The following is a 26864-nucleotide window of genomic DNA, read 5'->3' as shown; positions in this document are numbered from 1 at the left end:
AATGTAGCTAGGCTGTATCATCCGGTCAACAAAGTTCGATTGAGTGCCAAGAAGAATATAAACAATTTAAAATTGACTCCCTTCAAATGATTTAGTCACACACAAACTGGTAATGTCACTTCCCTATTAAAAATAAATATGTCTGCATCTTAACAGAATCACTAATCGTTTGTCCTATCAATCACTTCCTGACCTCCAAAGATAGCTGGTTGGCTAATGATAGCATCATCATTTCTTCCTAAGTAGAATGTCACATGCTGCCACTGATCCCACAAATATTATTATCATTTACAAGATCAGATAAAGCGCCTGCGAAATCATTTCTTTCATTATTTACAAATATTTATATGTATTTTTTGCAGACACGTTTAAGTATAGACATATCCCTGCTGTTCGTTCACTTTGGTCTGGATTGGACCCAATCACCACATGGCTATTGTGCTTCCCAATACAAATCTAAGATAACTACAAGATACATTGTACCAGTCTTATTATTATTATTATTTATTTTATCAAATAACTCGGCTCAGGTCTTTATTTTACTAATGTGAAAAGATGAAAACAAAATGAGAACGGATGGCTGTTTTATAAAATAAATGCTACTTATTTAATAAAGAATGTGTGAAGTTCACACTTTATGACTGCAATAGTAAATACCATGTGGCTTGATGCTCATATTCCATTGAATGCAGATGTCTTCTGTCTGTGTTCTATGTAAATAATTGTCACAGTTTCTTCCACAGAGGAGTTTATTTCTTACTGTTGGATACCTTGCATGAAATTTAATTTAGATGAAACACTGCACTGAATCAAAGTTAAATAAATGTGTACACTATTCCAGCACAGGCATCTACCGCCTCAAATCTATACCTAAAAATAAATCGTGTTTGAGATTAGAAGCCCACTCCTTTCCCCTTAAGTGTCTGCTTGCAGTTTTCATTTCTCATCATTCAAAATGTACAATTTAAATAGTGCATATCACCATTTTTATTGATACATTTATTTTGTATCTGGTAACCATGATTGTATATGGCAACCAGAAAATGTAAAATATAAATGGAGTTATGCATAATTCAACATATCTATATTTAATGCATGAGGTGTATATTTAATGAGTTTAAAATTATTTATATAATTGCTTTCTTGATGGACTGTATTTCATATCCTGTCTTCTATAGCAAATCATTCTGTAATACCCTTTAACAGTTTCATCTAAATGGCATATTTCAAAAGGCTACATTGTTGAAGAGACCGGGCCCTGTTTGATTGAAAAATATTTTAGTAACAATCTAATTTCCAGATGAAGAATTTCTCATAAATAGCTTACATCTCACAGCATACTCATCCTGCTGGCAGAAGGAAAATAAAAGACCACTGTACTATTACAGTGATAGGCTAAAATTCAATTTCCAGTACTGATTAATGCTATATTTGCACTAATATTAGGTTTGCTTCAGCCGATGTTTTATAGCTAGTCATTCTTGGTTTATTTTTGTTTAGCGCAGTGCTCATTGATTCGATTTCAGGGAGCAAACCGACCAGCTAGGAATAATAACAGTAATAACAATAACATACTGAAACAGAGATGATGTCTGGCAGCACATCCTTACTTTCCACAAATAGATGCCTCTATATATTTGCAGACCTAAATGGAAAAAAAACAGCCACAATTGTGACAGCTGAAATATGCCTTTTTTTTATTAGCATTGTGCAAGATTACATACTTAATCATAGAGAAGTTTGTCTTGTTTTTTTTTAGAGGGACACATCCCTTGGCTATATGTCTTAGAAAGATCTGTAGATCTTTGAAGGGATCCTTAACAACGAAGGAGCACATTTTTGCGTTGCTTTATTTTGTAATAAGCTTTCATCATAAATATTAGATGTCCTTTCTCAAGGACGGTGTTTGTTTTCCTCCCACAAAACAGATTTACCAGTGTTGTGCCATTCAGAATTACATTGTACTGGAACAATCGGGCTAGACTTTTGGTAACATTGCTGCGACTCCGCCGCCACGCACCTGGCTGCAGGGACATTGGCATGTAAGCGAGATATCCGACGGCAGAGGCATTTAAAAATGGCATCTCTGGTGCTCTCCGGTGAGATTTCTGGCGGCATCGGGGAAGCAGGACATTTAGAAGTAACGTATTGGCCTCGGGAAGGCATGCCGAGGCATTTAAAAATGGTGTCTCTGGCTGGGGACAATTTGGTGTCCTGTGGTGGACAACAAATTGGCTTCAGCCAGAGACGCCATTTTTAAATGTCTTGCTTCTGTTCTGCTTCCCCGATGTGTTTCCAGGTGTGGTGCATATACCTGTAGGTTTACAAGAGGCCTGAGCCTCCGCTTGTTGGGAACCTGGGGTGAGTCCTTCAGCTCGAACTGGTTCACACCTCCACCTGTGCAGGGTTCTAGGAATGTAGAAGATTGCCTACACAGGACCCACATATATAATAAGTACATACACGGAGATGTGTATAACCAGTTTATATAATATGCAGGAATAATACACACTTTAATACACTCCCCCTAGAGGGTAACTCCACAGTCTATAACGCTGTCCAAAGTGTCTTTCACTCAGGAGTGTACCTACCCACCACCGTGTATCCCCACACTGTGTCCACAGCCTAACCCCTTTGTCCCGTGGTCAGCGCTGCCACTATGTGTAATAATAATATATATGATACGTTGGCGTTGGTGCACTTAGGAAGGTACCTGCTGAGCACTCCTGCACTCGGGCCAGCAATCAACTTCAAAAAGGATCTGCCGCTTGGTGATCCCGTCTGTCATCCAATGCTTCCTCGCACGAGGGTCCCCAGGGGCGATCCCACCCTGGAGATAGTCTCTGTCTCTTTAGCACAGACTTGAGCCCAAGTCTCTTCTCGGGGAGCGCAGCGTCCGCTGTGTCCCTATCTAACACTGGTACAACTGTGACGGGGTCCCTAACCTAGGGCCTGTCCCTATAGCACCACAAGCTGGGGAGTTCAAGACCTATCTGGGGCCTAGGGGGGTTTTGCTGGCCTAATGCAGTGGGTTCCAGACCCCTGCACTCACCTCCTTCCCCTAGCTCTCCTGGTCCAGCACTAAATCCTCCCGCGCGCCCGAAAAGTATCTATTCCCTGCAAGCAGGGAGTTCCCGCAGCCCTGGCGTCATGGGGCCGCTCCCGAGGCTCATGGGACTTGTAGTCCCGTTTAAGAGCCTTCCCTGGTAGGCTAGTGTTCGCGCGCTCCTTTCTGCGCATGCGCAACTCTGCCGGGCCGCCGGGGGCTTCTGCGCATGCGCGACATAGCACAAGATGGCGGCGCCCTGCTCGGGAGCCGCCAAGAACCGCCGGGACGCCCGAAAGCTCCCTGCACTGGCCCCCACCCTCCAGAAGTGCCGGCGGGTCCATCGAGTGATCCCCGGCAGCGGAGGAAACGAGGGAGGGTTCGCGGGGCAGCAGGGATGTAGAGGGGGCCTGGCTACATATATATATATATATATATATATATATAGTCAGATAAAGCAGTGCATGTCCCATATAGATTATGTATTCATACGTTACCATTCCGAGGTCTGGTAATCAAGAGACAGCACTCTGTTTAGAAGTATTTCAAATGTGTATTAGTGATAATAGTGATACATCAAAGAGGGTACAGCCAGGAAACCTTCTGGCAGCGAGTAGTAGGCAAAGTCCATATCGCCTGACCTTATGTAGACACAGGCACAAAAGAAGTAGGTAACTCACTTCTCTAGCTCGCCAGGCTCCAGAGAACTGAGGGTGGGGTCCGCTGCATCTGGTACCACCCTTATTCTCCGTAGTCTTTGGGCATTGGCTGTCGGCGTGTCCCCTCCCTCTGGTGGAGATTAGAGGAGCAGCACCCGTTAGCATGGACGGGACGGGACTGATTCTTGGCTGAGCCAGTCACATCGCTTGGGTGGGGTCCTGGCTTTCGCACCAAACCCTTGCAGAACTTTGCAAAAAGGCATGGAGTTTGTTTGCAAGCCTTCCACGCGCTCTCCAGCCTTGGCAAGAGATGCCATATTAAGTGCTCTAACTCACAAGGCGTATTCCCGGGCAAGGGAACATCGATTGTGGGCACAATCCCTTCACAGACCACGGAGTGACCGCGATTCCAGCAGGAATCTGTTCCTCGTGGGTCCTCACAGCACATAGATTAGTAGTCTACCAAGAGTAGGATGTACCCCAGGCTAGCAAAGCTCCGTCTCGATACGCTGCACACAATTATAGTCCATTACAAGCACTCTGTGGTTCCATGATCTGGCTACTGGCTAGTGGTACTCTGGGCTTCCTCTGGTGGAGAGGTCTTGACAACTTGTACTTCAGGCACTCCTCCTAAAATACTCCCTATCCAGTACCCTTACGCCACCCCACTCAGCTTCCAGTATTGCAGACCCTCTCCAGAGGTCTCTGAGACTTAACCAAGCACCCCCTTTAGGCATCCCGAGTACCTGCCTCAGGTTGACTTAGGACAGCTATAGCCTTTGTGTCTCCAGATCATTCACCCGATAGAGCAGTCTAGGCCATCTTTTTTGCGAGGAGCGATATCCCTCTGTACATTACACCTAGCCTCCCTCCTTCAATAGTACTTGCTCTGGAAGCGTACCATGTTACTTCCAGCTTTGTTTCGCTGTAAGCCTGTCCTGTTACAGAACTCAGCAGCGCCTCCAAATGTAATGGTGTTTCACCCACCCGGTGGGAGATTTGGCAATTACGGATCATGTGGTAACAGGAGGGCTGAGTCGTCCGCCGATGGTAGTGGGGACTCAGGACCAGGCTTCTGTGGTTCATACCCCACATATCTCTTTAGCAGTGCAGCGCCTCCATCTGCCGTAGGCTCCAGGAACTGAAGGTGATCTCCTACGGTAGAAACTATTACCTCTCCCCCCAGTAAGGTCACGCACCAGGCAGGAGGTATATGCCAACAGGAACAGTTTATTACTCTTATGTACAGTTACAGGAACAAGGCAGGTTTTGCCCGATGCAGTCTCTCAGCTATTATCTCAAGGATGGTCCCTGGACCGTCACTACAGGCCAAGGGCACCCGCAGCCGTCCTAGCTCTTCCCCACCTCCCTAGCAGAGGTATGGTCCACACTCACTCTCCCCCAGAGGGAAGAGGACAGGAGAAGGCCCAATCTCAGCCTTTCCACTGTGCAACCTGCCTTCCTCAGTGGGGAAGGACAACCCCTAATTTAGGGCAATCCTGCTCTTAAGTACTTGTAGGAGGAGGGCACCAGGTCCGGATCATGATTGGTCATGCCCAGGCCTGATGTCACCGACTACACACTGTCATTCAAGTGCAGCTCCTCGGAGGGGGAAAAACCCATATTAACTACTGGCAACCTGATTGTACCAGGGTTTACTGCCAGCCCAAAGGCAGAATAGTAGCCATCAGGTAACCTGGCTACACTTATATATATATAAATCAAACCCTATATGTATAACTGAACCTATATAGAAGGTACACTACGTGTTAGTGTACTGTAAGGTCAGCTGTACCTAATGTAGTGCACTGTCCCCCACCCCTGGGAGATGTGTAGCTACGGAGTGTGTAGGGTGCAATACCTGTGGCTCACAGGGGGCCCGAGCCTCCGCTACTGGGAACCTGGGGTGCATCCTGGAACGATGCTCGGTAGCGCCTTCACCTGTGCGGGATTCTATGGTGTAGAATGACCCCGTTACAGGACACATACCATAAACAATACGCAATGGTATAATTAGAACAAGTTTACTATATGCACAATAATCATAATCAACACACAATAGTGCCACACCTGTAACACTAGGCCTTGTAGGGCCGTAACCCCTCACCGTCCCCCAACACCGTGTCCTCAGAGTCCCACACCTATCCAAGTGAGACAGCGCTGCCCACTAAACCTGAGGTGAACGTTGGTGCACGTGTTGCGGCAAAACACCGGAGCGCTCCCTGCTCACTGCCCCCACCTGTCTGGCAAGCCGCCGGGTTTGCCGCTGACTCCGGCAGCACCCGCGCCAACCACCGCAGTAGAGGTAAGGGGGGGGGGGAGGTCTAGGGGGGACCCTGCTACACTAATAAACATACAGTTTTTTTTGTGTGGTAAACTGCATAGGTTAGGCCTGGGGACTTCCATAGGAATTGATTGAAAGTACCTCCATCCAATACAAGTAGAGGGGTGACATTGGAACCTATTTGCATGTGGAAAATGCCAGAGGGTCTGATATTATATATGTGGGTTGATGTTAAAATAGCCTTTCTTTCTGGTCTTTTAGTATAATAAACCATAAACAAACTAAAAAAAGAATGGCAATAGCTATGTACAGTATACAGTTGCAGGGAGGAGTGGCTCAGTGAGTAACGACACTGACTGACATTGAGTTTGCAGCAGGGGAACCTGGTTAAATTCCTGGTGTCGGCTTCTTGTAGCTTTTGTAGATTGTAAGCTCCACGGGGCAGGGACCTGTGCCTGCAAAATGTTTCTGTAAAGCGCTACGTAAAACAAGCAGCGCTATACAAGAACATGCTATTATTATTATTGTTCCCTCTTGCATATCACACTATCACTAAATAACAACGGGTAACAAGGCACCTCTATCTGCCAACTGTCATAAGATTGGGAAGAGACACCCTGTAAGGGGGGGAAGAGAGGTATTAAAAACAACTGGGGTGTTATTTCTTTGCAGGTTCAGTTGCTTGCCCTACAAACCATGTTAGCCATTAGCAGACAGCTTTACAGCTCGTCCACACTGCAGGGGAAAAGGTAAAGAGAAGAAAAAAAAAACATTTTCTTTCCCTCCCCCTCCTTCCATGCGCACACAGTTTACGTGCAGCTCAAAGAGCATTATTGACCTGCTGCTTTCTCCTCCTCCCATCCCACATCTGCCTGACTGTTCAGCTATTCGCTGGCTGCATGATTTAACCCTATGATGTGGATTAGCTGCTGCTGCTGTAGCTGCTGCAGCTGCTGCTCTGCTGCTCTGCTTCATGTCCAAAGCAACCCTTGTGACGTCACAAGCCGCACACATGGCCCTGCATGAGGAGATGTCTGCGGACGTGCAATCCAGTGGAACAAGCTTCCCCTCCTCCCTCCTTAGCTATTTAAATAGATGTTGACAACACGTGGGACACGTCAGGCCTGGCTTGTCCTCAGCAGCAGCAGCCTTTGCCATCTCTGAGGCGAGGGAGGGAAGTGTGCAAAACCGGTTTGTGCAAGTGGGGTGGCTGGCACAACATAATGTGTCTGCCTCTTTAACTGATGCTTCATTTTCAAGGTTGTTATTCTGGTTCTATCTGAAAGAAAACAATAACACACTCAATGCACATAAAGCTGGGTGATTAATTTGTCTCCTGCTTGTACATACCGCTGCCCATGTGTTCAGCCTTGTAGCGCATAAAAACAAAGAATGAAGAGCTTACCGTCTAATTTTGAAAGTAGTAATTACACTGGTCCAAGTGTGTCATGTAATGGTAGTGTTTTGTTTTAATATAATTTATTAACACCTGCTGTAATGTCACATTTTTGTTTAGGAAGCAGGTGTAATTTGAGAAATAACCATATCTGTTCTTAAAACAATAATTGGGTCCAGAGACCACTAATTGTTTAATGTGGTTGTGTTGTTTTTTGTTTCCAATAATGCACGTAGATTTAGGAGTTGCTGGTGTTTATGTCACGTGTAATAACCCCCAAGGGCTGAAATCCACTATCTGGACATAAAGGTAATTGTAATGGATTATTATCACAGATGCTCCACTAAAGTTTGCCAGTGCTACAAATCGGAGTATAAGAGTTGTAAAATAATTTCCAATATGACAAGTTTTGTCGGGAAAATGACTGCCATTGTGATTGTCTAAAAAATACTTATGTACCCTGATCACCAAAGCTTTGGAATAAAAGGTGTGTGTGTGTGTGTGTGTGTGTGTGTGTGTGTGTGTGTGTGTGTGTGTGTGTGTCTGTGCGCGCACAACAACCAGGTACACAGTGTTTTACAATTTTTCCAACATTACAATACAATTACAATGCAGAGAATATAATAATACAAATGGGATAAGTGCAACAATACTTCAAACTAACATTAAGGGAAAGTGTCCCTGCTCTGAAGAGCTTACATTCTAATCTTCTGTGGGTGGTTTTTGTTGTGCTTGTCACTGTTGGTCTCATGGGCAAAACTATGAAATGTATCTCGCATTATGCAATAACCGTTCAAACTGTTGTTTGCAGGTTCAGTTGGCTGCTGTCCCCTGTATTCTGCAAAGAGAAACCTCCCCCTTACACAGTCATCTATGCCACACTGTCAAAGTGTTTCTGCTTAACCCTAGTGACAAGTATCAGACATATGTGTTTTCAGTTTACCTCTAATCCAATGTGTTACTAACTGGGACGGCAATTAGACACAAACAATCTTATCAAGCTCAAAACCCTGTCCCACATTATTATATATGTACATATTTAATTGTGCCAACTGGAGTGTTACTGGGAAAGTGACCTCAAATATACAGCAGTAAACAAAGAAGCCCCAATGCATATATCCAATGTGACAACATTGTTTGATTTATTTCTATATGTTTTTCTTCTCATAAGTATGGGTAGATGTGACTGCCTGATTATAAGTGAATCCGTGTAAGGTGCACACATAAGGCTACGGCCCCAGCCCTCCCTGCTGCACGCGCGCCTGCAGAGACTACAGACGCGTTCAGCGGTCTGTAGGGGAGCACGGGGGGTGGGGCCATAATGTGGGGCATGGCCATGACAGGGGCATATCTGCCCTGCCATTGGATGTGCGCCGACCACGTGACCGCATCGTTGCCTGGGAAGACAAAATTCTTGTCTTGTGCTAGCGTACGCATCACCACGCTTTACACGCACACAGCCACTGGGGCCTGCCCCATAGAGGGATGTGCTGTGTGGCGCGTGTGCCGCTGTGACCACCGGGGACTCACTTAATGGCAGGAGATTTTCTGCAGCTGTGCGTGAAAATCAGACTCTACTGAAGATATACAATGGTATGGATCTCAAGCCCCCAATAAAAAAGGAAAGCGTTATTTCTGCAGGGGCGCTGCCTGTTGTTTGATATTGATTGGGGTTATGGGAGTTGGTCAGTCTGCTTCTTAGGAAACAGCTTTGTTATTTCTACAGAAGATTGAAAGCGTATACGCAGAATCAACATTTCTACTCTCTTTTTTTTTTTTTTTTCCATTCAGTGCGTATACTGGTACTTTGTTGAGCAATCTTCCAGTCATTTGACTATTTTGGGGAAATGCTGATGTAAAATCCTTTTTTTGTTACACAGTGCCTCTAAAATAGACAGTGCGTTTTTTTTTTTTTTTTTTTTTTTTAAAGAACTTCTTTAAATATCAACCCTGATAGTTTATTGCAGTGAGGACAAGGTCTCACCAATCGTTGATAGATTATATAGTATGACAACCTACTTTCCATGCATTGTTTGTTTGCGTTTCAGAATTGGGTTTTTGACCCAAATTTGCAAAGGTATTATACATATCTGAAGCGAAGTACAGTAGATGTGTTACACGACCAGAGGGTTGTCAAATTACTACAGCTTTAAAATAGGCTGGCAAGGGAGAAGTCAACTTTGAAGGTTGAGTCCGTGAAGCATTTGTTATGCTGATCTGTTCCAAATACCATTACATGTCAATATTCATCATTTGCTTGTGTGGAATAGCACATTTTTGCCTACATTTCATATTAACAAAAATGTAGTTGATGAGATTGTCTGGTAATGATTGACAAATGAATACTTTCTAAAAGCACATACTGAAATAACTTTGACAAGTTTGTTCTGTCTTGCAACCTGGTCAACCCTTTGCCAAGAAAGGGGGTTACTTTTTAATTTCCGTACAGAATATGGGCATCACATAACATTTATATTTGATACAATATACACTTTCCCCTAAATCTTAAATTCTCATTTTAATCTGGTCTGTAATGGTTTACATACGCCTATAACATATATTATCTATTACTGTGCATGCAATGTCTTGTGTATATAATGTATAATAACCCTGCTCACTTAATGTTACTATGTATTTGTAACCATGTATTTGTCATCATAACTCTATGCCCAGAACATACTTGAAGATGAGAGGCAACTCTCAATGTATTACTTCCTGGTAAAACATTTTATAAATAAATAAAAGGTGCAGACCCATAAAAAAAAAAAAACCTTTGGTAGCATTTATGACGGTCAGGATAAAACCATGTGAGTTTGCTCAATTTCTAGAGGGAAATTGATGGGACCTTGTCACGAGTCGACCACGTGAATGCAAGTTACGTAGATATACTGGAAGTGCCCCAGGGATGTCTAGCATATAAAGGGTTAGAAATGGTAAGAGAAATGTATTATAAATGTTTTTAAGCTTTCATGGATAATGCAAGTAAACATTGTTATCTGATCTTTAGAGTGCTATCTTTAAGTTCCTCCCTTGTTTTTCCTGTATCCTTCCCCCTCCCTAAGGCCTCGGGCATGGTCAGCGCTTAGGTGCTGAGGCGCGCTGCTGCTCGGCAGTGAGCCTCTGCAGCCGCAATGAGAGCGGCTTTAGCAGGGGCTCACGCAAGCGTGCGGAAGCGTGTGTCTTATGAAAATTTTAAATTTTCGCGCTCATGGGAGTGCAGGGCCGGTCACATGAGCGGTTCGCCCAATGAGGGCAAAGCAGCTCCGTGACGTCACTGGCCCGCCCCCCGACACTCCCCTGGATGGCGCGCTAACCAAGGCCAGGGAAAGCACCCGCTTTCCCTCAGCCTCAGCGCGCCTCCGCACGTGTTGAGTCACCATGGACTCAGCCTAAGACAGGGAGGTGTCAATGCTGAAGGACTGTCCCACTGACAATTACACCTCCTCCTCCCCCTCCCTTCTCCCCCTCCCTTCTCCCCCTCCCTTCTCCCCCTCCCTTCTCCCCCTCCCTTCTCCCCCTCCCTTCTCCCCCCCCCCCCTTCTCCTCCCCCTTCCCCTCCTCCCTCTCCCCCCCTTCCCCTCCTCCCCTCCACTCAGAGTCTCAATTACTGAAAATAAATGAATTATATATATTTTTTAAATAAATTAAAATTGGGCATCAACAATCTAATTTTTATACATATCTAGCAAATGGAAATATCACTGGTTAGAACATTCACATGTCTCAGACAGGTCTGCAACCCCGCTTTTCACCATTCTCTCCTACCTTACAGTGCTTCCACGGTTGCAAGGGATTCTGGGAAATGACATGCAAATGAGCAGACAGTGTCCCCTTTTGCTTCATATCCATTTTGACATGGACCCCTATAAGATTATCTACAACTTCTACCTTGTCTTGCCATCAACTTCTGCCCCTTCTCTGTGTGCATTCAAACTCAAAGCAACCAGGTAAATAACAGCGATGTATGACCGAGAGCAGGGAAACAAGTGGTGACAGCCATGTAACTCAACACACATGTCTAATGTATAGGATATAACGAAGAAGAAAAACATTCTCTGTTTTGTTGACAACATTTCTCATCCGAGTCAATATTATAGCTTTGTTTGTAAGAGCTTCCAACTGATGAACTGTTACTCGGGGGGTCAAAAGTGTTTTTATCATTTTCTTTTTACCTGATAAATAATTAACTTACTTACATTCCAGTGTAGCTCGAAAACCGTTTCCCCAATTCAGCTAAAAAAAAAATGTCCTACACGTGACCTTTAAAAGTTGGCAGCTAAAGATTGAAAGATTGTTGTCAAGAATTTTTTTTTTTTTGCTCATTGTAATCTCATGGCCTTCAAAGTCCTCCAAGATCTGTTTGTTTCTGAAAGTCAAGACACCAAGGATATGTAAATGAGAGCTGAGCAACTTTAACTCAAAAGGAAAAACACTTCTGGCCATAATAATTATGCAACACCTAGGCTATCCTCCCAAAAAGTAAATACATTGCTATGCTCTGAAACTCTGCTAGTTTTACTTAAGTAATAATCCCCGAAAAACAAGGCATTACTGCCCAATAATGCCCTGGCTGGAAGAGTTGAAAGCCTGAGGTAGGGAGTGGGGGGAGGAGATAGGTGGAGGGGGGAGGAAGGGAGGGGAGAGGTGAGGGGGAGAAGAGAGAGGTGAGGGGGGAGGAGAAAGGTGAGGGGGGGAGGAGAGAGAAAGGTGAGGGGGGGAGGAGAGAGAAAGGTGAGGGGGGGAGGAGAGAGAAAGGTGAGGGGGGAGGAGAGAGAAAGGTGAGGGGGGAGGAGAGAGAAAGGTGAGGGGGGGCGGGGAGGGGGGGAGGAGAGAGAAAGGTGAAGAGGAGGGGGAGGGGAGAGATGAGAGAGGGGTGAGAGGGAGAAGTGGGGTGATGTGGAGGGGACATGGAGTGAAGTGGAGGAACAGTGATAAACTACAAAAGGGGAGCGCAAACTTTTAGTGCTGCACCATTTTGTCTTTCTCCCTCCTGCTCTTGCGCCCCCCCGCCCCGCCTACCTTCATCCGCGTCAGATGACGCTGCGGGGTCATATGATATCACATCACGTGACCCGCAGCATCATTTGATGCGTGTCACATCACATGGTTGCCATGGTGACGTGTCACAGCTGGCTGAATCTCGGTAAGTAAACAGTTGCAGAGGCCTCATGCGATCCCCCGGCATTTAATTTAAATGCATGGGGGAAGAGCGCGGGGCCTCTGCAACTACCTGCGCCCCCACAGCAAAATCTCCTGCCCCCCTGGGGGTCGCGCCCCCACTTTGCGCACCGCTGAACTACAACATAATAAAAAGGAAATACAAATGACCTTAGCACAAGCTATAGAAGCGGTGAGAAATATTACTTTTTTGCAAGTAACAAAGTTACCAGTTGGTAGACGGCAGCTTCTGACAGCTCTAGCAGCAGAGAGACTGAGAGAGAGAGAGACTGCATATGCTGGCGAGCTGAGTGAGGAGAGGTGCTGCCAGAGCTTGGACAAGGAGAGGTATTTACAGTTAAGTTTTAAAATTGGCGTTTTTTTTCTCAGCGTGCGCTCTCCCTGTATCTCTGAAAGGTGAATTGGCAATTTGCCAAAAATTCCGGGCATTACTGAATGAATAATGGCCGGAATTCTAACCAATCAGAGAGCAGGTATTTCAATAATGCCCGGAATTTTACTGCTTTACCCTATAATTACCTCTATATTAGCAATGGGAAACAAAATTCACGTGGAAAAGAACCCAGGCTGTGGTTATCCCTATTCACTTGGTAACCAAATAAGAAGTAAATATATGTCTGTATGGTAATAGTGAAACAGATACAAACATGAAAACACGTGAACATATAATATGTCATCAGTTTCCCAACTGTCCCAACGATTCAGCCAATATGCACTGGAGAAAGACCATGAGACTGTCAGCTCTGGACATCGTAATTGACATAAAAACTATGAGGGCATGAAACGACTAAACAAGACTAATACAAGTTATATTGTGTATATAGTTTAAACTTTATACCGTGGAGAGCTATTGTATCTACCTTATATATTGTAAGCTTCATGTATCCTCACGTGCCCCCCCCCCATGTGATCCACTAAAGCAGGGGTGGCCAATTCCAGTCCTCAAGGGCCACCGACAGGACAGGTTTTGAGGATATCCCTGCTTCAGCTCAAGTGGTTCAATCAGTAGCTCAGTCAATGACTGTGGGCTCTATATAAATAAAGATATGCATGCATGTATGCATGCTTGCATACATACATATATAGCCATGTCTGGTTTGGGCTACTAATCTGCCCTCCCTGACATGCAAGCCCTGGTAACAGTGCAGGCAGTGTCAGGACCAATACTGAGTTTTCCCCACCAGCAGCAGCTTCCTTGAGTGACGGGAGGAGGTGGGCTAAGGCCCGTGTTCTGCCCAATAAGGGCTCAGACCTTGGACCTTCCTCCTCGGTACTTAAGGGGCTGCACTACCAAATTTAAGCAGTGTCTCTCCCCTTCAGAGACGGGTATCACACAGAGGTGTCCTGGGCTCTGGCACCTGCTGTCAATTCCCCTTGGAGAGTGGGGGGTGATTACCATACCCCTACTCTTATTAGGGAGTCAGGGAAGAGTTTGGACTGCCCTTGGTGCACTAGGCCAGGGGTGGATGTCCAGGGACCATCCAGAGGAAACAGAAGCCACAAAGTGATTGCTGATCGGCAGTGGCTTTACAGTATATGTTCTGGGCAGAGAAAGAATAAAGACCGTTCCAGTTAAAATATACTCCTGGCGTGCAATCTATCAGGGGGAGTAGAGTGTAAGTTCTCCTGCAGGGATTGCCTTCATAGCCCTTCAAGAGATGGAGGTGCTGACACCAGACTGAGAATGAACCAGCTAATACCCCAGAAGCCTGTCCTGATGTCCCCAACACCACCGGCAGACACCTCAGTATCCTGTAAGCCAGCAGGTACCAGCACTACACACCTGGTAGCAGGGCAAATCTCCCAGAGTGTGGGGGAAGCACAGCTACACACACAAACATTTCAAAATGAATACCTTTATGGTACGTTTTTAGTGTGTGTTGTTTTATTATCATTAGAAGAACATTTCGTTGTTGGACAAACAATATATAAAACACCTGCACCATTTAGGACATATGCTGGTATTGGTAAGCATTAATATTCATTGCTGTGGTGACTTCACAGATCAAGTGAAAGTAAGCCTTGTGGTTGGGGTACCAGCCTTTTAATATGGAAGACTGGTTAAGAAAATGCAATTACACAAATAATGGCAAACAAAGTAAATTATTTATCGTTGATGACTGTTTGAATTAAGGCTATATTAAGGATCTGCAATCTATGTGACATTTTCTTTGTTACGCTGGTAATGAATTGTTACCATTATTTGATACGGATGCCAGCCCAGACTATATTCTTCAAATTGTCTTGTATCTTTAGGCTGTAGGGAACACCATTTAGAGGGTTGGCTCTTTTGAACATGCAGTTTAAGAGAGTACAGGGAAAACGGCGGTGCATCTGCTGCTGCTGCTGAAGATTGGAAACCACAAACTGCAAACCACAAAATATCCTAGGTGCAAAAAATAAATTTTTGCACCTAGGATATTTTGTGGTTTGCAGTTTGTGGTTTCCAATCTTCAGCAGCAGCAGCAGCAGATGCACTGCCGTTTTCCCTGTACTCTCTTCAATTGTTCCTTGGTAGGAGCACGCAGGACAGGACCAGGATATCCCCAAGGTCAGCAGTGAGTAATCCATTTACTTCATTTATGTGATCAGTCCTACACACGGTTACCTAGACCACCACATAAGACTTACCTATATGGCTAGTGGTACAATCTATGGGAGTGTGTTTAACATTGGACTATCTGGAATCCTGAGTCTTATGAACTGTCCTATGCTATGAAGATGTTTATATTTTTATATCATGATCAAACATTGCCTACTCCTTGTTAGCATCACAAGTGGGAATTAACCCTCCCCTTCCCTTCCATGAACATGCAGTTTAGAAACTCACACTTGAAGCAATTCTATATACGGTAGTTCAAATCGTCCGCTTGAACATTTTCAGCCGGAAGTCCCTATAGTTTTGCTACCCCTGGCAGTAGTGTCTGTTTGTTTGCTGACTGCACTATGTTGCTTAGCTTGTTAAATCTGTATCACTGCAGTAAAGTTTTGCATGACTTATTAGGCTGGGCTGTGTACGTCTCCTGGCTTCTCTTCTTATATGAGCACATTATCTGTATTGCTCATAAGCAATGCCACACCTTCCTGCTGTAGGCCTTACAATGGCAAATATTTAAGTAAATATCTCACAACATCAGTATAACAGTTGCCTTTTCGGTTTTCTTTTCAGAGTACCCATGTGACATGAGTCTACCATATGATGTTAGTATCTTGCCCCGCTGAACATTTTTTTTAAAAACATTTTTTTAGTGTTCAAAATCATGATTTAAAAAATAATAATAATAAATCTAGTGTCTGAGGTCACCATAGCAACCTTTTAGACTCCATTTTAACCTTTCAAACACTTAATATTTTAAGCAGTTATATCTCATGAACGGAATATCAGATTTTAAAAAATAAATAAAAACACTGCTGGACATGGCAAACAGAGATTTCTTAAATAAGTAAAAATAAATATGATGCAGAAAATGACAATCCGTGCAGAATGCGGCTTTTAAAGATTCCTGCATGTAGTATATTATACTCCATGCCTCTCACAGTCATTGGATACTCGAGAGAAGACCGCTTTAAAGCTTTATAACCCCCTAATGCCAAACTACATAGAATAATGCTGCATCGCTATTTCAATTGTGAATAGGGTCAATATTTGTTATTATATTCATGAGAATAGATACCTAAACATGGCACCACATGCCTGTCAAAATTATAGTGTGCCACATGACCATCTGAATTATTGACAGTGTAACATTTTATTATTGTAGCGTCTCATTATTCTAAACAACATTTTGGACAAACTCACTTTGGACATTTGCCTGGCATAAAGCATTTCTTTATATTGAGTTGTGGATGTTTCTAATTCAATATTTTTCTGGATACGTGCCTTCTTTTCACTCCCTCCACCTCTTGTGACCTTTTAGAAAATGATGTAAACGATACGGTATAATTGTAACTCTTATACTACTACATGAAGATATTTTCATATCTTCAGTGACCCTTTCTATTAGTCGCCATTTTATTACAAAGAAATAACTAACTTGTTTACAGCAATACAATTGACAAATAGGTGACTTTTTTTTTTTTATCCCTTCCAGGGTCCTTCAGTGAATGGTGTAATGATTTTCCTCAAGCCCTGAAAGATCTAAAAAGTGTTTGATGTTCTTCTTTTTAGTTCTCTTTGCAATTCCTTTTGTTGGCAGGTATGTTTCACCTTTCAGATGCCTGAAAATTTTAAGATGAGAGGGGTGAAAATGAATGCAATACTGTGGTTAGGTCAATTAACTAGTACAATATGTATTATAAAACTTTATGTATGCACATATTTGGTATAACGCTTATGTATTTACATATGTTTTACAGTATGTATGTTTGTACATGTGTATTTTAGCACAGTATTAATGTATGCACAAAATAAATAAGAAAAGGGCAAAGGATGCTATGGTGCGTTAACTTTTTACTTTTAGGACACAATCATTACAAATATTAGTAATGTCCATACAGAATATGTTCTTTAAAAATCGCATATCACCATAATTGGTATCTCACTTCTCCAGCAGCTCTTTTTAGCTTGATCTCTGTAGTAATAGCTGGTCGTATCTGTTCTAGTTTTTCAGTGTATGTATCCTTTTGATTTTTGTTAAAAGCCCAATCCCTCAAAGGCAAAGACGAGAGTCTCCTCTTATTCCAGGAACTGGCTTGTTCTCCCCCAAAGGGTGCTGGCGTTTCTCACCCCCGGCATCTTAACATTTATTTTGGAAACTGCATGTGTCTACATTTTTAATTGGGTATTTATGCAGCCAGTGAAATTTTGGGAAAAGGCAAGAAACCAAATGCATCAGTTAAACTACCAGTATCATAGCATTGCACAAACAAATCAAGCCATCTGTATGAGACTTTCCTTCAAAGCTCATATAGAACATATTTTTGTTTGTCCACCAGCAAGTCAACACATCTTGGGCTAAGGCCCCGCTGCCTCAGACCACGCGCCCGCACTGCAGGCAGGTGCTGCATTGACAGGCACTTGACCGCTATATGCGGTCTTTAAGGAGCCGGTTTTCGGCGCTGGGGGGCGTGGCCAAAATATGGCTATACCAGTAGCAGCTCCCCCCGGCGGCGTAATCTCGCGAGAGAGGGAGAGGCGGAGCGGTCTTGCTGGCAGCGGAATCGGAACCTTGAACAGGAGAGGTCAGGAGGCTTATGAATTACTTCCCAGCAGATGGAGTTCCCTTCCGAACACCCAGCGGGTCTGGGTAGGATAAGGAGAGGACGTTCCTACAGCACACCTGAAGCGGAGGAGTAGCCATCCAGACTTTATATACACGCGCTTGACCTACTTGCAGCTTGTAAGTAGGATTCCTATAGAACCCGGACGCAGTATTAGTGGATGTCTTAGTTTTTTTATTTGTATTGTTCTTAGATTTTTGTCTTTTAATAAATAGTTTTGTTTTAGTAATCCTTAGTGCTTGCTCGATCACTCTGTTAGTTTTGTTTGTTTTTTATTTTTTATTTTATTCATTTATTTTTGATAACTATTGAGGTTATTTTCTATAAAGTATCACACTATGTTGTTTTGTTTATTTCTTTTCATGTGCTGAGCCACGACTGGATCCTTTAGTCCACATCCTTGGAACTTTTGGGGACTTTTTTCAGCATTTTATCACACTCACACGGTTGTATTCTATTGTATATTCTTATTTGCATTTAGCATTCTGTTGTTTATACATATTGTGTTATTCATATTCACTCATTGTAGAGATAGGGTCACCTTTTTGTTTTTCCAATAATGTGTGCTACTTTAGGCCTCGGGCATGGTCAGCGATTAGGCGCTGACCCGTGCTGCTGCTCGGCAGTGAGAGCAGGGGCTCGCGCACGCTTGCGGAAGCATGTGTCTTACGCCCAATGAGGGCGAACCAGCTCCGTGACTGGCCCGCCCACAGACGGCGCGCGCTCTAAGGCCAGGAAAAGCACCGCTTTGCCTCAGCGCGCCTCCGCACAGGTGAAGTGTTTATGGACTAAGCCTTACCTTTTACAAGGTGCTGAACTTTTTACCCTACCCAGAGATCTGTTTGTAAATGTCATCATAATAACAATAGTTTGTTCTTGTATAGCGCCGCTGGTTTTACGTAGCGCAGAGACATTTCCAGACACAGTCCCTGCCCTGTGGAGCTTACAATCTATGTTTTTGGTGCCTAAGGCACAGGGAAACTTGTGACTTGCCCAAGAAGTCGACACCAGGTTCCCCACTTCAAAGTCGGTGCAAGTCAGTGTCTTTACTCACTGAGCCGCTCCTTCTCACATGACATTGTATTCCAGTCCCGGTTCTCCAAGTCTCTCTTTTGCAAAGGATTGTTGGTCTAATGTGAAGGAGAATGCATCATGATAACAATTACAAAACAAGAACTGGATCAGATTGCCACAATTGGCCCTTTGTTTGTATTTACAATCCATTGAGATGGCTATATTCTTCTGCCCCCTCTGTTGGGAGTACCTGATAAGCATCTCCACTGTGATTCAAATGTCTGCCTCTACACTGGTGTAGATTTTTATTAAACATCCTCTTCTTGTTCGTCTCATCAACTAAGGACATTTCATTTTAACACCCAGCAGGGTGCCACATGGTTGGAGGTTGAGAAAAAGGAATATTCAAACTGTGCATCTGTTGTTATGTTTTGAACTTCTCTCATTGAATTTGATAAAAAAAGAAGATTGTTCTCTATTTAATCCAATTAGGCCAATCCTATTGTGGCAATCACCGGTGGTACCCCAGCTTCTTGAAATCTGACCCTTTAGTTTCTGTTCTTGAATAGATGGGACTGTTTACCATTCCTGAAACTATACATGTGTTGAAGCACACTTTAAAAACTTGATTTGTCTTTTGTAGCTTACATTTCTAGTATCTGCAATAGTTCTCAAAGTGTAGGTCCTTTGTAGGTTTAAAGATAGACTTTAAAGAAGCGATCCCATGCAGCCGGACACAAAATAACCTTTTGTAAACAATTTGTCTAATTGGCTTCCCTAAACAAATCAAACCATGCTAATAGCAGCAAATTAATTTCATTTTTGTTTTGTGTAAATTAATTACTAATTGAATTTCTCACGGGTTTCTGAATGGGGAAGAGCTGGTCAATAAAGTGTTTTATTTAGCCTTAGCCCACTCTGTCCCTATAAGAGAGCTTAGGCTAAGGACCCGCTGCGGTCAGCGGCGCGTGCGGCTGCGTGCCACCAGCCCCTTTCCTCCAGTCTGGAGGTCCCCCCTGGCTCCTTCCAACGTGGCTGACTGCGTGCTGTGAAGCATCAGCCGGCCGGTGCTGCATGCTTCTGATGATCAGAAGCGCTGAAGCGTCACGTGGTGCACGAGTCGGCCAATGAGGAGGGAAGGAGGGGAGCTACGGGAGGGAGGCGGCTTGGGAGGGAAGTGTGCCTGTATGTGCAATCTATCCCTCTCCTCCCGGACCCACAACCTCTGCGTCTTCACCCTTTACCTCCTCCACCCCTCCCCGGGTTCAATGGCCGAGCCCCCCGACCCATTTTGGCCATTCACCCCCCCCCACGCCAAAAAAAGTCAGCTGCAGACCGCAGATCGCGGTGCAGTGACTTGCGCGTGCAGCGGGTCCTCAGCCTAATAAAACAAGGGGTGAAGCAGAGACGGGGAGCGGGGTCTCAGGCTGTACAAGCACTTGTTGAACACACCGTGACATCACACAAAATGGAGTAGCCAAGAGAAATCAAAATACTAATATACTTTTAATTGAACCAACAAGTAGTTGATATGTTACAAGCTTTCGAGCCTCTCAGGGTAAAATAGAGTTGGGTAAAAAGACATCAATCACCCAGATGTAACAATTTAAACATGTAAGTGACATTAGATCACTGTGGTGGTACTGGGGGCAATGCCGCACTTCTAAGTGACCAACAAGGATGTTCTGCATAGAAATGACTGTGTGTATGTACTGTCATAGTCTAAAACATGCCCCATATGTATTGTATATATGAAGTATAATGCAAATGTACATGAGACCTGTGAGCTCTGCTTCATTTTCATCTAAGAACTAATTTTGATATTTTCTGTTGGACCAATGTTTTTCTTATATGGTTTTTATTATACATTACTTTTCAAGACTATATAAAAGTCTCCTATTAAGATGTTTTGCTTGGTATTATTTTTCAGAGTAGCCATAAACTGATGTCCTTGTAGGAACTAGTGCCACTCCCGACAAATTAACTGACACTGAAACACTTACTGACAGATAAACATAGTGACAAATGCAGATAATTACACATTGGTCCCTACTCAATATGGCGAGATATGAATTCAAGTTAATGCTTTGTTAACAGTGCTTTCCAGCACTTCACTGAGACTCTGAATGAGATGGGGATTTGCACCATTGTAATAATAAGGTAATCAAATGTATGCATGTGGCTGTCTTATGCAAAAGCATAAGTAAGGAAACGGAATGGAATCAGGGCAATAAAAGCCATTTTATAAGGTTACACACATCGAGAGTACACTTTTGAAAATCATTTCAAAATACAGTTATTGATGCATGTTTTTAAGAAGACATTGGTTAACTAGCTAATTTAATAGATCATTAGTTCCACTTTTTATTTGAATCTGCACTTTTACAGCAGCAATTTAAAGTTTTGGGATCATCAACTAAAAACAAATATGCTGCGATGTCTATCAATATGGAGTTTAGCTAGACAAAAAAATATAATTGTGTTAGAACTCGACCTGCTGCTGGTGCACTGGGACTCATTCTTAGTTATCCTCCTGTATATTCTGTATAACATCCAAAATGAGAGATATATTCCTTCCTAATAAGTTTTCCTTTTATCTGACCACATCAAAAGGAGGACAAAAAAAGCTTTTGGGAAGAGTATGTCAGTGTCTGGGACATGAAAATCAAGAGACGTTGGTTTGATCTTGGGTGGGAGGTGACCAATTGTGTTAATATATGAGAGGAGATTGAACATACTTGAACCCTGACTCATTTCACAGATAATGGCAGGTCAGAAATTCATTACATGGTCTCTTTTTCTCTCCCAGGCATATAGACAAGTTGCACACCTGAATGTTATGGGAACAAAAGACTCTCCTCCTTCTTTGGTTCTCTGGGTGTGAGCTTATACAACTTTTTATACTGAGTACTCCATAGATTGTGGCCTAAAACAGGAGGAAAGTCCATCAGTTGTGTATTGGGTCAGGGGGCCTTCCGCTTCACTCTGTGATCTGTCCTGCATGGTCTTCTAGATATTATGATTGATACCAATCATAGAACAAACGCACATTCACAAACGATTCCTATGTTCATAACACAGAAAACTGCGCTGGAGGATAACTTTCATATTGTGCAAAAGACTGATGCAAAATGTAGGACTTGCACAAAAAATAATTGCTGGGGAGCTTACTCTGCTCATTTTTGCTTTCATGTGCACTATGCAGTGCAGTATCCTGACAACATAATGCAAGGAAGATTGAATTGGCAGAAACAATTGTGCTTCATTTTGCAGACAGAATTGTAAAAGTGATTCCAAGATAAAGGAAGGTTTGAAACTGAATTGTAGAGTAGCATATAGTAAAAAACAAACAAAAAATCATTGAGAAGGAATTCACTCCAGTTTAATTCCGGTAATAGAAATATAGGTAAATATTAATACAATCCCAGCATAAGATTATGGAGGGTAAGAAATGTAAATACTTTCTCCTGTATTTAGTGCAGTCCTTGGTGTAAACACTAAATGTTGCGTTTAGAAATAAATAGAAATTGATAGCCATAGCGATCTATATTTAGGAAGCAGCTGCAGAGAGGTGTTGGGAAACTGTGTATTTAAGGAGTTGCATATTCGCTTAATGAAAACACTCCAGACATGCTGCATAACCCTTTAGCTTGTATAGACATATTTTATTAATTCTATGTCTTTCACACTATTTCTATGGGATATTGAAAAGAGACCGACAAATGTGTGGTACAATGAGATGCAGTGGTTAAGGTGTTATAATAGATATACACACTTATTTTTTTTGCCTGGGCCATTATCACTGTATGTGGTTATGAGCAAATCACTTTATCTGTGGCTTCCTAGGATAGTTTTGAAAATTAGATAAAACCTTATATTGTCTCTTTTGTAAAACTAAGTATACATTGGCACTATAAAAATAAACATACATAATAATATGTTCTTGTATAGCGCTGCTAGTTTTTTTTACGCAGTGCTTTACAGAGACATTTTGCAGACACAATCCCTGCCCCGTAAAGCTTACAAGGCACAGGGAGATAAAGTGATTTTCTCAAGGTCACAAGGAGCCGACACCGGGAATTGAACCAGGTTCCCCTGCTTCAAACTCGGTGCCAGTCAGTGTCTTTAATGGTAATGGTAGGGTGACCAGATTTTGAAAATGAAAAACCGGGACACATTAACCGGGACACATTTTTTTTTTTACATAACAGTTTATTTATTGTAGTACACTTATACTTTACTACCATTAGTCCTTGTTACATAGTTACGTGTGTATACGCGTGTGTGTGTCGGATGACCTCACTAATCGAACAAAAAAAAAGCCATATGTGAATGATTCTGAACCCATTAACCAGTGTCAGGATGCCCCCTCTTCACAATTTCTAAAGCAGCAATCCCACCTGGGATCTTACCTGATCCGCAGTCCATCAAGGTACTATACTGGAGGGGAGGTGTTCCCTACCTGTCTTCCAATGTCTCCCGCGTGAAACTTGAGTCAGATCTGGAAGAAAACAGGGTAGGTTACTTCGGTGTAGGTATACGGCAGTTAAGATAAGACATAGAGGGTGAGGGAGACGGGGAGGATGAGGGAGATGGGGAGGGTGAGGGAGACACACCCACTGATACATACACACACCCACTCATACATACACACACCCACTGATACATACACACACCCACTGATACACACACACACACTGATACACACACACCCACTGATACACACACACACCCACGGATACACACACACCCACCCACTGATACACACACACACACACACACACACACACACTGATACACACACACACACTGATACACCCACACCCACACACACTGATACACACACACACCGACCCACGGATACACACACCCACCCACGGATACACCCACACCCACCCACTGATACACCCACACCCACTGATACACCCGCACCCACTGATACACCCGCACCTACTGATACACACACACCCACTGATACACACACACCCACTGATACACACACACCCACTGATACACACACACACCCACTGATACACACACACCCACTGATACACACCCACCCACTGATACACCCACCCACTGATACACACACCCACTGATACACACACCCACTGATACACACACCCACTGATACACACACCCACTGATACACACACCCACTGATACACACACCCACTGATACACACACCCACTGATGCACACCCACCCACTGATGCACACCCACCCACTGATGCACACACACCCACTGATGCACACACACCCACTGATACACACACACACACACACACTGATACACACACCCACCCACCCACTGATACACACACACACACCCACCCACTGATACACACACACACTGATACACACACACACACACTGATACACACACACCCACTGATACACACACACACACACACACTGATACACACACCCACCCACCCACTGATACACACACACACACACACACACACACACACACACACCCACTGATACACACCCACCCACTGATACACACCCACCCACTGATACACACCCACCCACTGATACACACACACCCACTGATACACCCACACCCACTGATACACCCACACCCACTGATACACACACACCCACCCACTGATACACACCGACTCACTGATACACACACCCACTGATACACACCCACCCACTGATACCCACCCACTGGTACACACACACACACCCACTGATACACACCCACCCACTGATACACACCCACCCACTGACACACACACACACACACACACACACACACCCACTGATACACACACACACACTGATACACACCCACCCACTGATACACACCCACCCACTGATACACACACACACCCACTGATACACACACCCACTGATACACACACCCACTGATACACACACCCACTGATACACACACCCACTGATACACACACCCACTGATACACACACCCACTGATACACACACACCCACTGATGCACACACACCCACTGATGCACCCACCCACTGATGCACACACCCACTGATGCACACACACCCACTGATGCACACACACCCACTGATGCACACACACCCACTGATACGCACACACACCCACTGATACGCACACACACCCACTGATACGCACACACACCCACTGATACGCACACACACCCACTGATACGCACACACACCCACTGATACGCACACACACCCACTGATACGCACACACACCCACTGATACGCACACACACACTGATACACACACACCCACTGATACACACACCCACCCACGGATACACACACACCCACCCACTGATACACACACACACACACACACACACACACTGATACACACACACACACACTGATACACCCACACCCACACACACTGATACACACACACACCGACCCACGGATACACACACCCACCCACGGATACACCCACACCCACCCACTGATACACCCACACCCACTGATACACCCGCACCCACTGATACACCCGCACCCACTGATACACACACACCCACTGATACACACACACCCACTGATACACACACACCCACTGATACACACACACCCACTGATACACACACACACCCACTGATACACACACACCCACTGATACACACCCACCCACTGATACACACACCCACTGATACACCCACCCACTGATACACACACCCACTGATACACACACCCACTGATACACACACCCACTGATACACACACCCACTGATGCACACCCACCCACTGATGCACACCCACCCACTGATGCACACACACCCACTGATGCACACACACCCACTGATGCACACACACCCACTGATACACACACACCCACTGATACACACACACCCACTGATACACACCCACCCACTGATACACACACCCACTGATACACCCACCCACTGATACACACACCCACTGATACACACACCCACTGATACACACACCCACTGATACACACACCCACTGATGCACACCCACCCACTGATGCACACCCACCCACTGATGCACACACACCCACTGATGCACACACACCCACTGATGCACACACACCCACTGATGCACACACACCCACTGATGCACACACACCCACTGATGCACACACACCCACTGATACACACACACACACACTGATACACACACCCACCCACCCACTGATACACACACACACACACCCACCCACTGATACACACACACCCACTGATACACACACACACACACACACACACACACTGATACACACACACACCCACTGATACACATACACCCACTGATACACACACACACACTGATACACACACCCACCCACCCACTGATACACACACACACACACACACACTGATACACACACACACACACACCCACTGATACACACCCACCCACTGATACACACCCACCCACTGATACACACACACCCACTGATACACCCACACCCACTGATACACCCACACCCACTGATACACACCCACCCACTGATACCCACCCACTGGTACACACACCCACACCCACTGATACACACCCACCCACTGATACACACCCACCCACTGACACACACACACACACACACACACACACTGATACACACACACACACTGATACACACCCACCCACTGATACACACACACACCCACTGATACACACACACACCCACTGATACACACACCCACTGATACACACACCCACTGATACACACACCCACTGATACACACACACCCACTGATGCACACACACCCACTGATGCACACACACCCACTGATGCACACACACCCACTGATGCACACACCCACTGATGCACACCCACCCACTGATGCACACACACCCACTGATACGCACACACACCCACTGATACGCACACACACCCACTGATACGCACACACACCCACTGATACGCACACACACCCACTGATACGCACACACACCCACTGATACGCACACACACCCACTGATACGCACACACACCCACTGATACGCACACACACCCACTGATACGCACACACACCCACTGATACGCACACACACCCACTGATACGCACACACACCCACTGATACGCACACACCCACTGATACGCACACACACCCACTGATACGCA

General features: G+C 44.5%; 1 long non-coding RNA gene across 1 annotated transcript; it reads left to right on the top strand.

Annotated features, from left to right (window-relative positions):
• The first annotated feature begins 6856 nt into the window (after positions 1 to 6856).
• LOC142492107 (uncharacterized) lies at positions 6857 to 17106 on the top strand. Its single transcript, XR_012800745.1, has 4 exons — positions 6857 to 7249; positions 7622 to 7694; positions 11158 to 11332; positions 16655 to 17106. It is a non-coding gene; the product is annotated as an uncharacterized LOC142492107 (long non-coding RNA).
• Positions 17107 to 26864: the final 9758 nt, after the last annotated feature.

This window comes from Ascaphus truei, chromosome 4, assembly GCF_040206685.1.
Source record: "Ascaphus truei isolate aAscTru1 chromosome 4, aAscTru1.hap1, whole genome shotgun sequence".
Classification (NCBI taxonomy): domain Eukaryota; kingdom Metazoa; phylum Chordata; class Amphibia; order Anura; family Ascaphidae; genus Ascaphus; species Ascaphus truei.
Note: the sequence above shows the minus strand (reverse complement) of the source record. Positions and strands in the feature narration are given on the sequence as shown.